A 16,796-nucleotide genomic window follows, 5' to 3' on the forward strand; every position below is an offset into this window, starting at 1 on the left:
ATCTGCCCAACGAGTATGCGAAAAACGCGTAAGTATGACCCCGATGATTGCAAATACCAGAACTAACCCAGACATAACCAGCGTTATCCTCTATAATACTATTCGGAACCAGCTTTTATTGACAGTGTGTTACCACATTATTAGGTGATCCAAGCCAGAAAAAGCCCAGGATCTGGCCAACAAGTATGCGAAAAGTGCGAAAGTACGAGCCAGATGAGGGCAAATCCCAGACCTAACCGAGACATAACCGGCGTTATCCTCTAAAATAATAATCGCAACCAGCTTTAAATGATTGTTTCGTTGTGGTACCGCATAACTACGTGATCCAACCCAGAAAAAGGCCAGGATCTGGCCAACAAGTATGCGAAAAATACGAAAGTGCGAGCCAGATGAGGGCAAATACCAGACCTAACCCAGACACAACCGGCGTTATCCTCTAAAATATCAATCGCAACCAGGTTTAATTGATTGTTTCGGTGTGGTACCGCATTGCTACGTGATCCAAACCAGAAAAAGGCCAGGATCCGGCCCACAAGTATGCGAAAAACGCGAAAGTATAAGCCAGTTGATTGCAAATCCCAGACCTAACCCAGACATAACCAGCGGTGTCCTCAAATATACTAATCGGAACCAGCTTTTATTGACTGTTTCAGTGTGGTCCCACATTACTACTTGGTCCAAGCCAGAAAAAGGTCAGGATCTGGCCAACAAGTATGCGTAAAATGCGAAAGTACGACCCAGATGAGGGCAAATCCCAGACCTAACCGAGACATAACCGGCGTTATCCTCTAAAATAATAATCGCAACCAGCTTTAAATGACTGTTTCGGTGTGGTACCGCATAACTACGTGATCCAACCCAGAAAAAGGCCAGGATCTGGCCAACAAGTATGCGTAAAATGCGAAAGTACGACCCAGATGAGGGCAAATCCCAGACCTAACCGAGATATAACCAGCGTTATACTCTAAAATACTAATCGGAACCAGGTTTAATTAACTGTTTCAGTGTGGTACCAAATTACTACGTAGTCCAAGCCTGAAAAAGCCCAGGATCTGGCCAACAAGTATGCGAAAAATGCGAAAGTTCGAGCCAGATGAGGGCAAATACCAGAGCTAACCCAGACATAACCGGCGTTATCCTCTAAAATATTAATCGGAACCAGGTTTAATTGACTGCTTCAGTGTGGTACCACATTACTACGTGGTCAAAGCCAGAAAAAGTCCAGGATCTGGCCAACAAGTATGCGAAAAACGCGAAAGTATGAGCCAGATGATTACAAATACCAGAACTAACCCAGACATAACCAGTGTTATCCTCTAAAATACTAATCGGAACCAGCTTTTATTGACTGTTTCAGTGTGTTACCACATTACTACGTTATCAAACCAGAAAAAATGCCAGGATCTGGCCCAGAGGTGAGCGAAAAATGCGAAAGTACGAGCCAGATGAGGGCAAATAGCAGACCTAACCCTGACATAACCGGCGTTATCCTCTAAAATATTAATCGCATCATGGATTAATTGACTGTTTCAGAGTGTTACCAGATTACTACGTGGACCAAGCCAGAAAAATGCCAGGATCTGGCCAACAAGTATGCGAAATATGCGAAAGTACGAGCCAGAAGAGGGCAAATACCAGACCTAACCCAGACTTAACCGGCGTTGTCCTCTAAAATATAAATCGGAACCAGGTTTGATTGACTGTTTCAGTGTGGTACCACATTACTACGTTATCCAAACCAGAAAAAACCCAGGATCTGGCCAACAAGTATTTGAAAAATGCGAAAGTACGAGCCAGATGAGGGCAAATCCCAGACCTAACCGAGACATAACCGGCGCTATCCTCTAAAATATTAATCGCAACCAGGTTTAATTGACTGCTTCGATGTGGTACCACAATACTACGTGGTCAAAGCCAGAAAAAACCCAGGATCTGGCCAACACGTATTTGAAAAATGCGAAAGTACGAGCCAGATGAGGGCAAATCCCAGTCCTAACCGAGACATAACCGGCGCTATCCTCTAAAATATTAATCGCAACCAGGTTTAATTGACTGCTTCGATGTGGTACCACAATACTACGTGGTCAAAGCCAGAAAAAACCCAGGATCTGGCCAACACGTATTTGGAAAATGCGAAAGTACGAGCCAGATGAGGGCAAATCCCAGACCTAACCGAGACATAACCGGCGCTATCCTCTAAAATATTAATCGCAACCAGGTTTAATTGACTGCTTCGATGTGGTACCACAATACTACGTGGTCAAAGCCAGAAAAAACCCAGGATCTGGCCAACACGTATTTGGAAAATGCGAAAGTACGAGCCAGATGAGGGCAAATCCCAGACCTAACCGAGACATAACCGGCGCTATCCTCTAAAATATTAATCGCAACCAGGTTTAATTGACTGTTTCAGTGTGGTACCACATTACTACGTTATCCAAACCAGAAAAAACCCAGGATCTGGCCAACAAGTATTTGAAAAATGCGAAAGTACGAGCCAGATGAGGGCAAATCCCAGACCTAACCGAGACATAACCGGCGATATCCTTTAAAATATTAATCGCAACCTGGTTTAATTTACTGCTTCGGTGTGGTACCACATTATTACGGGATCCAAAGCAGAAAAAACCCAGGATCTGGCCAACAAGTATGCGAAAAACGCGAAAGTATGAGCCAGATGATTGCGAATACCAGAACTTACCCAGACGTAACCTGCGTTATCCTCTAAAATACTATTCGGAACCAGCTTCTATTGACTGTTTCAGTGTGGTACCACATTACTACCTGATCCAAACCAGAAAAAGCCCAGGATCTGGCCAACAAGTATGCGAAAAATGCGAAAGTTCGAGCCAGATGAGGGCAAATACCAGAGCTAACCCAGACATAACCGGCGTTATCCTCTAAAATATTAATCGGAACCAGGTTTAATTGACTGCTTCAGTGTGGTACCACATTACTACGTGGTCAAAGCCGGAGAAAGGCCAGGATCTGGCCAACAAGTATGCGAAAAACGCGAAAGTATGAGCCAGATGATTGCAAATACCAGAACTAACCCAGACATAACCAGCGTTATCCTCTAAAATACTAATCGGAACCAGCTTTTATTGACTGTTTCAGTGTGGTACCACATTACTACGTTATCAAACCAGAAAAAATGCCCAGGATCTGGCCCAGAGGTGAGCGAAAAATGCGAAAGTACGAGCCAGATGAGGGCAAATAGCAGACCTAACCCTGACATAACCGGCGTTATCCTCTAAAATATTAATCGCATCATTGAATAATTGACTGCTTCGGTGTGGAGCTACATTACTACGGGTTCCAAACCACAAAAGGCCCAGGATCTGGCCAACAAGTATGCGAGAAATGCGAAAGTACGCGCCAGAAGAGTGCAAATCCCAGACCTAACCCAGACACAACCGGCGTTATCCTCTAAAATATCAATCGCAACCAGGTTTAATTGATTGTTTCGGTGTGGTACCGCATTGCTACGTGATCCAAACCAGAAAAAGGCCAGGATCCGGCCCACAAGTATGCGAAAAACGCGAAAGTATAAGCCAGTTGATTGCAAATCCCAGACCTAACCCAGACATAACCAGCGGTGTCCTCAAATATACTAATCGGAACCAGCTTTTATTGACTGTTTCAGTGTGGTCCCACATTACTACTTGGTCCAAGCCAGAAAAAGGTCAGGATCTGGCCAACAAGTATGCGTAAAATGCGAAAGTACGACCCAGATGAGGGCAAATCCCAGACCTAACCGAGACATAACCGGCGTTATCCTCTAAAATAATAATCGCAACCAGCTTTAAATGACTGTTTCGGTGTGGTACCGCATAACTACGTGATCCAACCCAGAAAAAGGCCAGGATCTGGCCAACAAGTATGCGTAAAATGCGAAAGTACGACCCAGATGAGGGCAAATCCCAGACCTAACCGAGATATAACCAGCGTTATACTCTAAAATACTAATCGGAACCAGGTTTAATTAACTGTTTCAGTGTGGTACCAAATTACTACGTAGTCCAAGCCTGAAAAAGCCCAGGATCTGGCCAACAAGTATGCGAAAAATGCGAAAGTTCGAGCCAGATGAGGGCAAATACCAGAGCTAACCCAGACATAACCGGCGTTATCCTCTAAAATATTAATCGGAACCAGGTTTAATTGACTGCTTCAGTGTGGTACCACATTACTACGTGGTCAAAGCCAGAAAAAGTCCAGGATCTGGCCAACAAGTATGCGAAAAACGCGAAAGTATGAGCCAGATGATTACAAATACCAGAACTAACCCAGACATAACCAGTGTTATCCTCTAAAATACTAATCGGAACCAGCTTTTATTGACTGTTTCAGTGTGTTACCACATTACTACGTTATCAAACCAGAAAAAATGCCAGGATCTGGCCCAGAGGTGAGCGAAAAATGCGAAAGTACGAGCCAGATGAGGGCAAATAGCAGACCTAACCCTGACATAACCGGCGTTATCCTCTAAAATATTAATCGCATCATGGATTAATTGACTGTTTCAGAGTGTTACCAGATTACTACGTGGACCAAGCCAGAAAAATGCCAGGATCTGGCCAACAAGTATGCGAAATATGCGAAAGTACGAGCCAGAAGAGGGCAAATACCAGACCTAACCCAGACTTAACCGGCGTTGTCCTCTAAAATATAAATCGGAACCAGGTTTGATTGACTGTTTCAGTGTGGTACCACATTACTACGTTATCCAAACCAGAAAAAACCCAGGATCTGGCCAACAAGTATTTGAAAAATGCGAAAGTACGAGCCAGATGAGGGCAAATCCCAGACCTAACCGAGACATAACCGGCGCTATCCTCTAAAATATTAATCGGAACCAGGTTTAATTGACTGCTTCGATGTGGTACCACAATACTACGTGGTCAAAGCCAGAAAAAACCCAGGATCTGGCCAACACGTATTTGAAAAATGCGAAAGTACGAGCCAGATGTGGGGCGAATACCAGACCTGACCCAGACATAACCGGCGTTATCCTCTAAAATATTAATCGGAACCAGGTTTAATTGACTGTTTCAGTGTGGTACCACATTACTACGTTATCCAAACCAGAAAAAACCCAGGATCTGGCCAACAAGTATTTGAAAAATGCGAAAGTACGAGCCAGATAAGGGCAAATCCCAGACCTAACCGAGACATAACCGGCGATATCCTTTAAAATATTAATCGCAACCTGGTTTAATTTACTGCTTCGGTGTGGAACCACATTATTACGGGATCCAAAGCAGGAAAACCCCAGGATCTGGCCAACAAGTATGCGAAAAACGCGAAAGTATGAGCCAGATGATTGCGAATACCAGAACTAACCCAGACGTAACCTGCGTTTTCCTCTAAAATACTATTCGGAACCAGCTTCTATTGACTGTTTCAGTGTGGTACCACGTTACTACCTGATCCAAACCAGAAAAAGCCCAGGATCTGGCCAACAAGTATGCGAAAAATGCGAAAGTACGAACCAGATGAGGGCAAATCCCGGACCTAACCGAGACATCACCGACGTTATCCTCTAAAAAATTAATCGCAACCAGCTTTTCTTGACAGAGTGTTACCACATTACTACGTGATTCAAGCCAGAAAAAGCCCAGGATCTGGCCAACAAGTATGCGAAAAGTGCGAAAGTATAAGCCAGATGATTACAAATACCACAACTAACCCAGACATATCCAGCGGTGTCCTCAAAGATACTAATCGGAACCAGCTTTTATTGACTGTTTCAGTGTGCTACCGCGTTACTATATGATCCAAACCAGAAACAGGCCAGGATCTGGCCAACAATTATGCGAAAAATGCGAAAGTATGTGCCTGATGATTGCAAATACCAGAACTAACCCAAACATAACCAGTGTTATCCTCCAAAATATTAATTGTAACCAGGTTTAATTGACTGTTTCGGTGTGGAACCACATTACGACGGGATCCAAACCACAAAAAACCCGAGATCTGGCCAACAAGTAAGCGAAAAATGCGAAAGTACGAGCCAGATGAGGGCAAATACCAGTGCTAACCCAGACATAACCGGCGTTATCCCCTAAAATACTAATCGGAGCCAGCTTTTATTGACTCTTTCAGTGTGGTACCACATTACTACGTGATCCAATCCAGAAAATGGCCAGGATCTGGCCAACAAGTATGCGAGAAATGCGAAAGTACGAGCCAGATGAGGGCAAATCCCAGACCTATCCGAGACATAACCGGCGCTATCCTCTAAAATATTAATCGCAACCAGGTTGAATTGACTGTTTCAGTGTGGTACCACATTACTACGTGATCCAAACCAGAAAAAACCCAGGATCTGGCCAACACGTATTTGAAAAATGCGAAAGTACGAGCCAGATGAGGGCAAATCCCAGACCTAACCGAGACATAACCGGCGCTATCCTCTAAAATATTAATCGCAACCAGGTTTAATTGACTGCTTCGATGTGGTACCACAATACTACGTGGTCAAAGCCAGAAAAAGGCCAGGATCTGACCAACAAGTATGCGAAAAATGCGAAAGTACGAGCCAGATGAGGGCAAATCACAGACCTAACCGAGATATAACCGGCGTTATCCTCTAAAATATTAATCGGAACCAGGTTTAGTTAACTGTTTCAGTGTGGTACCGCATTACTACGTGATCCAAACCAGAAAAAGGCCAGGAACTGACCGACAAGTATGCGAAAAATGCGAAAGTACGAGCCAGATGAGGGCAAATCCCAGACCTAACCGAGACATAACCGGCGTTATCCTCTAAAATATTAATCGCATCCTGGATTAATTGACTGTCTCGGTGTGGCACCTCATTACTACGGGATCCAAACCAGAAAAAACCCAGGATCTGGCCAACAAGTATGCGAAACTGCGAAAGTACGAGCCAGAAGAGGGCAAATACCAGACCTAACCCAGACATAACCGGCGTTGTCCTCTAAAATATTAGTCGGAACCAGGTTTGATTGACTGTTTCAGTGTGGTACCACATTACTACGTTATCCAAACCAGAAAAAACCCAGGATCTGGCCAACAAGTATTTGAAAAATGCGAAAGTACGAGCCAGATGAGGGCAAATCCCAGACCTAACCGAGACATAACCGGCGATATCCTTTAAAATATTAATCGCAACCTGGTTTAATTTACTGCTTCGGTGTGGTACCACATTATTACGGGATCCAAAGCAGAAAAAACCCAGGATCTGGCCAACAAGTATGCGAAAAACGCGAAAGTATGAGCCAGATGATTGCGAATACCAGAACTTACCCAGACGTAACCTGCGTTATCCTCTAAAATACTATTCGGAACCAGCTTCTATTGACTGTTTCAGTGTGGTACCACATTACTACCTGATCCAAACCAGAAAAAGCCCAGGATCTGGCCAACAAGTATGCGAAAAATGCGAAAGTTCGAGCCAGATGAGGGCAAATACCAGAGCTAACCCAGACATAACCGGCGTTATCCTCTAAAATATTAATCGGAACCAGGTTTAATTGACTGCTTCAGTGTGGTACCACATTACTACGTGGTCAAAGCCGGAGAAAGGCCAGGATCTGGCCAACAAGTATGCGAAAAACGCGAAAGTATGAGCCAGATGATTGCAAATACCAGAACTAACCCAGACATAACCAGCGTTATCCTCTAAAATACTAATCGGAACCAGCTTTTATTGACTGTTTCAGTGTGGTACCACATTACTACGTTATCAAACCAGAAAAAATGCCCAGGATCTGGCCCAGAGGTGAGCGAAAAATGCGAAAGTACGAGCCAGATGAGGGCAAATAGCAGACCTAACCCTGACATAACCGGCGTTATCCTCCAAAATATTAATCGCATCATTGAATAATTGACTGCTTCGGTGTGGAGCTACATTACTACGGGTTCCAAACCACAAAAGGCCCAGGATCTGGCCAACAAGTATGCGAGAAATGCGAAAGTACGCGCCAGAAGAGTGCAAATCCCAGAACTAACCGAGACATAACCGGCGTTATCCTCTAAAATATTGATCGCAACCAGGTGTAGTTGACAGTTTCGATGTGGCACCGCATTACTACGTTATCCAAACCAGAAAAAATGCCAGGATCTGGCCCAGAGGTAAGCGAAAAATGCGAAAGTACGTGCCAGATGAGGGCAAATACCAGACCTAACCCTGACATAACCGGCGTTATCCTCTAAAATATTAATCGGAACCAGGTTTAATTGACTGTTTCAGTGTGGTACCACATTACTACGTGGTCAAAGCCGGAGAAAGGCCAGGATCTGGCCAACAAGTATGCGAAAAACGCGAAAGTATGAGCAAGATGGTTGCGAATACCAGAACTAACCCAGACGTAACCTTCGTTATCCTCTAAAATACTAATCAGAACCAGCTTCTATTGACTATGTCAGTGTGGTACCACATTACTACGTGATCCAAACCAGAAAAAGCCCAGGATCTGGCCAACAAGTATGCGAAAAATGCGAAAGTACGAACCTGATGAGGGCAAATCCCAGACCTAACCAAGACATAACCGACGTTATCCTCTAAAATATTAATCGCAACCAGGTTTAATTGACTGTTTCGGTTATGGTACCGCATTACTACGTGATCCAAACCAGAAAAAATGCCAGGATCTGGCCAACAAGTAAGCGAAAAATGCGAAAGTACGAGCCAGATGAGGACAAATCCCAGACCTAACCGAGATATAACCGGCGTTATCCTCTAGAATATTAATCCCAAACAGGTTTAGTTTACTGTTTCGGTGTGGTACCGCATTACTACGTGATCCAAACCAGAAAAAGGCCAGGATCTGGCCAACAAGTATGCGAAAAATGCGAAAGCTCGAGCCAGATGAGGGCAAATACCAGACCTAACCCAGACGTAACCGGCGTTTTCCTCTAAAATATTAATCGCAACCAGGTTTGATTGACTGTTTCGGTGTGGTACCGCATTACTACGTGGTCCAAGACAGAAAAAGGCCAGGATCTGCCCAACAAGTATGCGAAAAATGCGAAAGTACGAGCCAGATGATTGCTAATACCAGACCAAACCGAGACATGACCGGCGTTATCCTCTAAAATGTTAATCGTAAACAGGTTTAATTGACTGTTACGGTGTGGTACCGCATTACTACATGATCCAAACAAGAAAAAGCCCTGGATCTGGCCAGCAAGTATGCGAAAAACGCGACAGTATAAGCCAGATGATTGCAAATACCAGAACTAACCCAGACATAACCAGCGGTGTCCTCAAAAATACTAATCGGAACCAGCTTTTATTGACTGTTTCAGTGTGGTACCGCATTACTACGTGATCCAAACCAGAAAAAGGCCAGGATCTGGCCAACAAGTATGCGAAAAATGCGAAAGATCGAGCCAGATGAGGGCAAATACCAGACCTAACCCAGACGTAACCGGCGTTATCCTCTAAAATATTAATCGGAACCAGGTTTAATTGACTGCTTCGGTGTGGTACCACATTACTACGTGGACAAAGCCAGAAAAAGGCCAGGATCTGGCCAACAAGTATGCGAAAAACGCGAAAGTATGAGCCAGATGATTGCAAATACCAGAACTAACCCAGACATAACAAGCGTTATCCTCTAAAATACTAATCAGAACCAGCTTCTATTGACTATGTCAGTGTGGTACCACATTACTACGTGATCCAAACCAGAAAAAGCCCAGGATCTGGCCAACAAGTATGCGAAAAATGCGAAAGTACGAACCTGACGAGGGCAAATCGCAGACCTAACCGAGACATAACCGGCGTTATCCTCTAAAATATTAATCGCAACCAGGTTTGGTTTGACTGTTTCAGTGTGGTACCACATTACTACGGGATCCAACCCAGGAAAAACCCAGTATCTGGCCAACAAGTATGCGAAAAATGCGAAAGTACGAGCCAGATGAGGGCAAAACCCAGACCTAACCCAGACATAACCGGCGTTATCCTCTAAAATATCAATCGCAACCAGGTTTAATTGATTGTTTCCGTATGGTACCGCATTACTACGTGATCCAAACCAGAAAAAATGCCAGGATCTGGCCAACAAGTAAGCGAAAAATGCGAAAGTACGAGCCAGATGAGGACAAATCCCAGACCTAACCGAGACATAACCGGCGTTATCCTCTAAAATATTAATCGCAACCAGGTTTGGTTTGACTGTTTCAGTGTGGTACCACATTACTACGGGATCCAACCCAGGAAAAACCCAGTATCTGGCCAACAAGTATGCGAAAAATGCGAAAGTACGAGCCAGATGAGGGCAAAACCCAGACCTAACCCAGACATAACCGGCGTTATCCTCTAAAATATCAATCGCAACCAGGTTTAATTGATTGTTTCCGTATGGTACCGCATTACTACGTGATCCAAACCAGAAAAAGGCCTGGATCCGGCCAACAAGTATGCGAAAAACGCGAAAGTATAAGCCAGATGATTGCAAATACCAGGACTAACCCAGACATAACCAGCGGTGTCCTCAAAAATGCTAATCGGAACCAGCTTTTATTGACTGTATCAGTGTGGTACCACATTACTACGTGGTCTAAGCCTGAAAAAGCCCAGTATCTGGCCAACAAGTACGCGAAAAATGCGAAAGTACGAGCCAGATGAGGACAAATCCACGACCTAACCGAGACATAACCGGCGTTATCCTCTAAAATAATAATCGCAACCAGCTTTTAATGACTGTTTCGGTGTGGTACCGCATAACTACGTGATCCAACCCAGAAAAAGGCCAGGATCTGGCCAACAAGTATGCGAAAAATGCGAAAGTACGAGCCAGATGAGGACAAATCCACGACCTAACCGAGACATAACCGGCGTTTTCCTCTAAAATATTAATCGCAACCAGGTTTGATTGACTGTTTCGGTGTGGTACCGCATTACTACGTGGTCCAAGACAGAGAAAGGCCAGGATCAGCCCAACAAGTATGCGAAAAATGCGAAAGTACGAGCCAGATGATTGCTAATACCAGACCAAACCGAGACATAACCGGCGTTATCCTCTAAAATGTTAATCGTAAACAGGCTTAATTGACTGTTACGGTGTGGTACCGCATTACTACATGATCCAAACAAGAAAAAGCCCTGGATCTGGCCAGCAAGTATGCGAAAAATGCGAAAGTACGAGCCAGATGAGTGCAAATACCAGAACTATCCCAAAGGTAACCAGCGTTATCCTCCAAACTATTAATCGGAGCCAGCTTTTATTGAGTGTTTCAGTGTGGCACCACATTACTACGTTATCCAAACCACAAAAAACCCCGGATCTGCCCAACGAGTATGCGAAAAACGCGTAAGTATGACCCCGATGATTGCAAATACCAGAACTAACCCAGACATAACCAGCGTTATCCTCTAAAATACTATTCGGAACCAGCTTTTATTGACAGTGTGTTACCACATTATTAGGTGATCCAAGCCAGAAAAAGCCCAGGATCTGGCCAACAAGTATGCGAAAAGTGCGAAAGTACGAGCCAGTTGATTGCAAATCCCAGACCTAACCCAGACATAACCAGCGGTGTCCTCAAATATACTAATCGGAACCAGCTTTTATTGACTGTTTCAGTGTGGTCCCACATTACTACTTGGTCCAAGCCAGAAAAAGGTCAGGATCTGGCCAACAAGTATGCGAAAAATGCGAAGGTACGAGCCAGATGAGGGCAAATCCCAGACCTAACCGAGATATAACCGGCAATATCCCCTAAAATATTAATCGAAACCAGGATTAATTAACTGTTTCGGTGTGGAACGTCATTATTACGGGATCCAAACCAGAAAAAACCCAGCATCTGTTCAACAAGTATGCGAAAAATGCGAAGGTACGAGCCAGATGAGGGCAAATCCCAGACCTAACCGAGATATATCCGGCAATATCCTCTAAAATATTAAGCGAAACCAGGTTTAATTAACTGTTTCGGTGTGGAACGTCATTATTACGGGATCCAAACCAGAAAAAACCCAGCATCTGGCCAACAAGAATGCGAAAAGTGCGAAAGTACGAGCCGGATGAGGGCAAATCCCAGACCTAACCGAGACATAACCGGCGTTATCCTCTAAAATAATAATCGCAACCAGCTTTAAATGACTGTTTCGGTGTGGTACCGCATAACTACGTGATCCAACCCAGAAAAAGGCCAGGATCTGGCCAACAAGTATGCGTAAAATGCGAAAGTACGACCCAGATGAGGGCAAATCCCAGACCTAACCGAGATATAACCAGCGTTATACTCTAAAATACTAATCGGAACCAGGTTTAATTAACTGTTTCAGTGTGGTACCAAATTACTACGTAGTCCAAGCCTGAAAAAGCCCAGGATCTGGCCAACAAGTATGCGAAAAATGCGAAAGTTCGAGCCAGATGAGGGCAAATACCAGAGCTAACCCAGACATAACCGGCGTTATCCTCTAAAATATTAATCGGAACCAGGTTTAATTGACTGCTTCAGTGTGGTACCACATTACTACGTGGTCAAAGCCAGAAAAAGTCCAGGATCTGGCCAACAAGTATGCGAAAAACGCGAAAGTATGAGCCAGATGATTACAAATACCAGAACTAACCCAGACATAACCAGTGTTATCCTCTAAAATACTAATCGGAACCAGCTTTTATTGACTGTTTCAGTGTGGTACCACATTACTACGTTATCAAACCAGAAAAAATGCCAGGATCTGGCCCAGAGGTGAGCGAAAAATGCGAAAGTACGAGCCAGATGAGGGCAAATAGCAGACCTAACCCTGACATAACCGGCGTTATCCTCTAAAATATTAATCGCATCATGGATTAATTGACTGTTTCAGTGTGTTACCAGATTACTACGTGGACCAAGCCAGAAAAATGCCAGGATCTGGCCAACAAGTATGCGAAAAATGCGAAAGTACGAGCCAGATGAGGGCAAATCCCAGACCTAACCGAGACATAACCGGCGTTATCCTCTAAAATATTAATCGCATCCTGGATTAATTGACTGCTTCGGTGTGGAGCTACATTACTACAGGATCCAAACCACAAAAGGCCCAGGATCTGGCCAACAAGTATGCGAGAAATGCGAAAGTACGCGCCAGAAGAGTGTAAATCCCAGAACTAACCGAGACATAACCGGCGTTATCCTCTAAAATATTGATCGCAACCAGGTGTAGTTGACAGTTCCGATGTGGTACCGCATTACTACGTTATCCAAACCAGAAAAAATGCCAGGATCTGGCCCAGAGGTAAGCGAAAAATGCGAAAGTACGAGCCAGATGAGGGCAAATACCAGACCTAACCCTGACATAACCGGCGTTATCCTCTAAAATATTAATCGGAACCAGGTTTAATTGACTGTTTCAGTGTGGTACCACATTACTACGTGGTCAAAGCCGGAGAAAGGCCAGGATCTGGCCAACAAGTATGCGAAAAACGCGAAAGTATGAGCAAGATGGTTGCGAATACCAGAACTAACCCAGACGTAACCAGCGTTATCCTCTAAAATACTATTCAGAACCAGCTTCTATTGACTGTGTCAGTGTGGTACCACATTACTACGTGATCCAAACCAGAAAAAGCCCAGGATCTGGCCAACAAGTATGCGAATAATGCGAAAGTACGAACCTGATGAGGGCAAATCCCAGACCTAACCGAGACATACCCGACGTTATCCTCTAAAATATTAATCGCAACCAGGTTTAATTGACTGTTCCGGTTATGGTACCGCATTACTACGTGATCCAAACCAGAAAAATTGCCAGGATCTGGCCAACAAGTAAGCGAAAAATGCGAAAGTACGAGCCAGATGAGGACAAATCCCAGACCTAACCGAGATATAACCGGCGTTATCCTCTAAAATATTAATCCCAACCAGGTTTAGTTTACTGTTTCGGTGTGGTACCGCATTACTACGTGATCCAAACCAGAAAAAGGCCAGGATCTGGCCAACAAGTATGCGAAAAATGCGAAAGCTCGAGCCAGATGAGGGCAAATACCAGACCTAACCGAGACATAACCGGCGTTATCCTCTAAAATATTAATCGCATCGTGGATTAATTGACTGTTTCAGTGTGGTACCAGATTACTACGTGGTCAAAGCCAGAAAAAGGCCAGGCTCTGGCCAACAAGTATGCGAAAAACGCGAAAGTATGAGCAAGATGGTTGCGAATACCAGAACTAACCCAGACGCAACCTGCGTTATCCTCTAAAATACTATTCGGAACCAGCTTCTATTGACTGTTTCAGTGTGGTACCACATTACTACGTGATCCAAACCAGAAAAAGCCCAGGATCTGGGCAACAAGTTTGCGAAAAATGCGAAAGTACGAACCAGATGAGGGCAAATCCCAGACCTAACCGAGACATAACCGACGTTATCCTCTAAAATATTATTCGCAACCAGGTTTAATTGACTGTTTCGGTTATGGTACCGCATTACTACGTGATCCAAACCAGAAAAAATGCCAGGATCTGGCCAACAAGTAAGCGAAAAATGCGAAAGTACGAGCCAGATGAGGACAAATCCCAGACCTAACCGAGACATAACCGGCGTTATCCTCTAAAATATTAATCGCAACCAGGTTTGATTGACTGTTTCAGTGTGGTACCACATTGCTACGGGATCCAACCCAGGAAAAATCCAGTATCCGGTCAACAAGTATGCGAAAAATGCGAAAGTACGAGCCAGATGAGGGCAAAACCTAGACCTAACCCAGACATAACCGGCGTTATCCTCTAAAATATCAATCGCAACCAGGTTTAGTTGATTGTTTCCGTATGATACCGCATTACTACGTGATCCAAACCAGAAAAAGGCCTGGATCCGGCCAACAAGTATGCGAAAATCGCGAAAGTATAAGCCAGATGATTGCAAATACCAGGACTAACCCAGACATAACCAGCGGTGTCCTCAAAAATGCTAATCGGAACCAGCTTTTATTGACTGTATCAGTGTGGTACCACATTACTACGTGGTCCAAGCCTGAAAAAGCCCAGCATCTGGCCGACAAGTACGCGAAAAATGCGAAAGTACGAGCCAGATGAGGACAAATCCACGACCTAACCGAGACATAACCGGCGTTTTCCTCTAAAATATTAATCGCAACCAGGTTTGATTGACTGTTTCGGTGTGGTACCGCATTACTACGTGGTCCAAGACAGAAAAAGGCCAGGATCTGCCCAACAAGTATGCGAAAAATGCGAAAGTACGAGCCAGATGATTGCTAATACCAGACCAAACCGAGACATAACCGGCGTTATCCTCTAAAATGTTAATCGTAAACAGGCTTAATTGACTGTTACGGTGTGGTACCGCATTACTACATGATCCAAACAAGAAAAAGCCCTGGATCTGGCCAGCAAGTATGCGAAAAATGCGAAAGTACGAGCCAGATGAGTGCAAATACCAGAACTATCCCAAAGGTAACCAGCGTTATCCTCCAAACTATTAATCGGAACCAGCTTTTATTGAGTGTTTCAGTGTGGCAGCACATTACTACGTTATCCAAACCAGAAAAAACCCCGGATCTGCCCAACGAGGATGCCAAAAACGCGTAAGTATGACCCCGATGATTGCAAATACCAGAACTAACCCAGACATAACCAGCGTTATCCTCTAAAATACTATTCGGAACCAGCTTTTATTGACAGTGTGTTACCACATTATTAGGTGATCCAAGCCAGAAAAAGCCCAGGATCTGGCCAACAAGTATGCGAAAAGTGCGAAAGTACGAGCCAGATGAGGGCAAATCCCAGACCTAACCGAGACATAACCGGCGTAATCCTCTAAAATAATAATCGCAACCAGCTTTAAATGACTGTTTCGGTGTGGTACCGCATAACTACGTGATCCAACCCAGAAAAAGGCCACGATCTGGCCAACAAGTATGCGAAAAATACGAAAGTACGAGCCAGATGAGGGCAAATACCAGACCTAACCCAGACACAACCGGCGTTATCCTCTAAAATATCAATCGCAACCAGGTTTAATTGATTGTTACGGTGTGGTACCGCATTGCTACGTGATCCAAACCAGAAAAAGGCCAGGATCCGGCCCACAAGTATGCGAAAAACGCGAAAGTATAAGCCAGTTGATTGCAAATCCCAGACATAACCCAGACATAACCAGCGGTGTCCTCAAATATACTAATCGGAACCAGCTTTTATTGACTGTTTCAGTGTGCTCCCACATTACTACTTGGTCCAAGCCAGAAAAAGGTCAGGATCTGGCCAACAAGTATGCGAAAAATGCGAAGGTACGAGCCAGATGAGGGCAAATCCCAGACCTAACCGAGATATAACCGGCGTTATCCGCTAAAACACTGATCGGAACCAGCTTTTACTGACTGTTTCAGTGAGGTACCTCATTACTAAGTGATCCAAGCCAGAAAAAACCCAGCATCTGGCCAACAACTATGCGAAAAAAGCGAAAGTATGAGCATGATGATTGCAAATACCAGAAATAACCCAGACATAACCAGCGTTATCCTCTAAAACACTAATCGGAACCAGTTTTTATTGACTGTTTCAGTGTGGTATCACATTACTACGTGATCCAATCCAGAAAAAGCCCAGGATCTGGCCAACAAGTATGCGAAAAATGCGAAACTACGGGCCAGATGAGAGCAAATCCCAGACCTAACCGAGACATAACCAGCGTTATCCTCTAAAATACTATTCGGAACCAGCTTCTATTGACTGTTTCAGTGTGGTACCACATTACTACGTGATACAGACCAGAGAAAGCCCAGGATCTGGCCAGCAAGTATGCGAAAAATGCGAAAATACGAGCCAGATGAGGGCAAATCCCAGAACTAACCGAGACATAACCGGCGTTAT

This window comes from Colletes latitarsis, unplaced genomic scaffold (genome assembly GCF_051014445.1).
Source record: "Colletes latitarsis isolate SP2378_abdomen unplaced genomic scaffold, iyColLati1 scaffold0002, whole genome shotgun sequence".
Classification (NCBI taxonomy): Eukaryota; Metazoa; Arthropoda; class Insecta; order Hymenoptera; family Colletidae; genus Colletes; species Colletes latitarsis.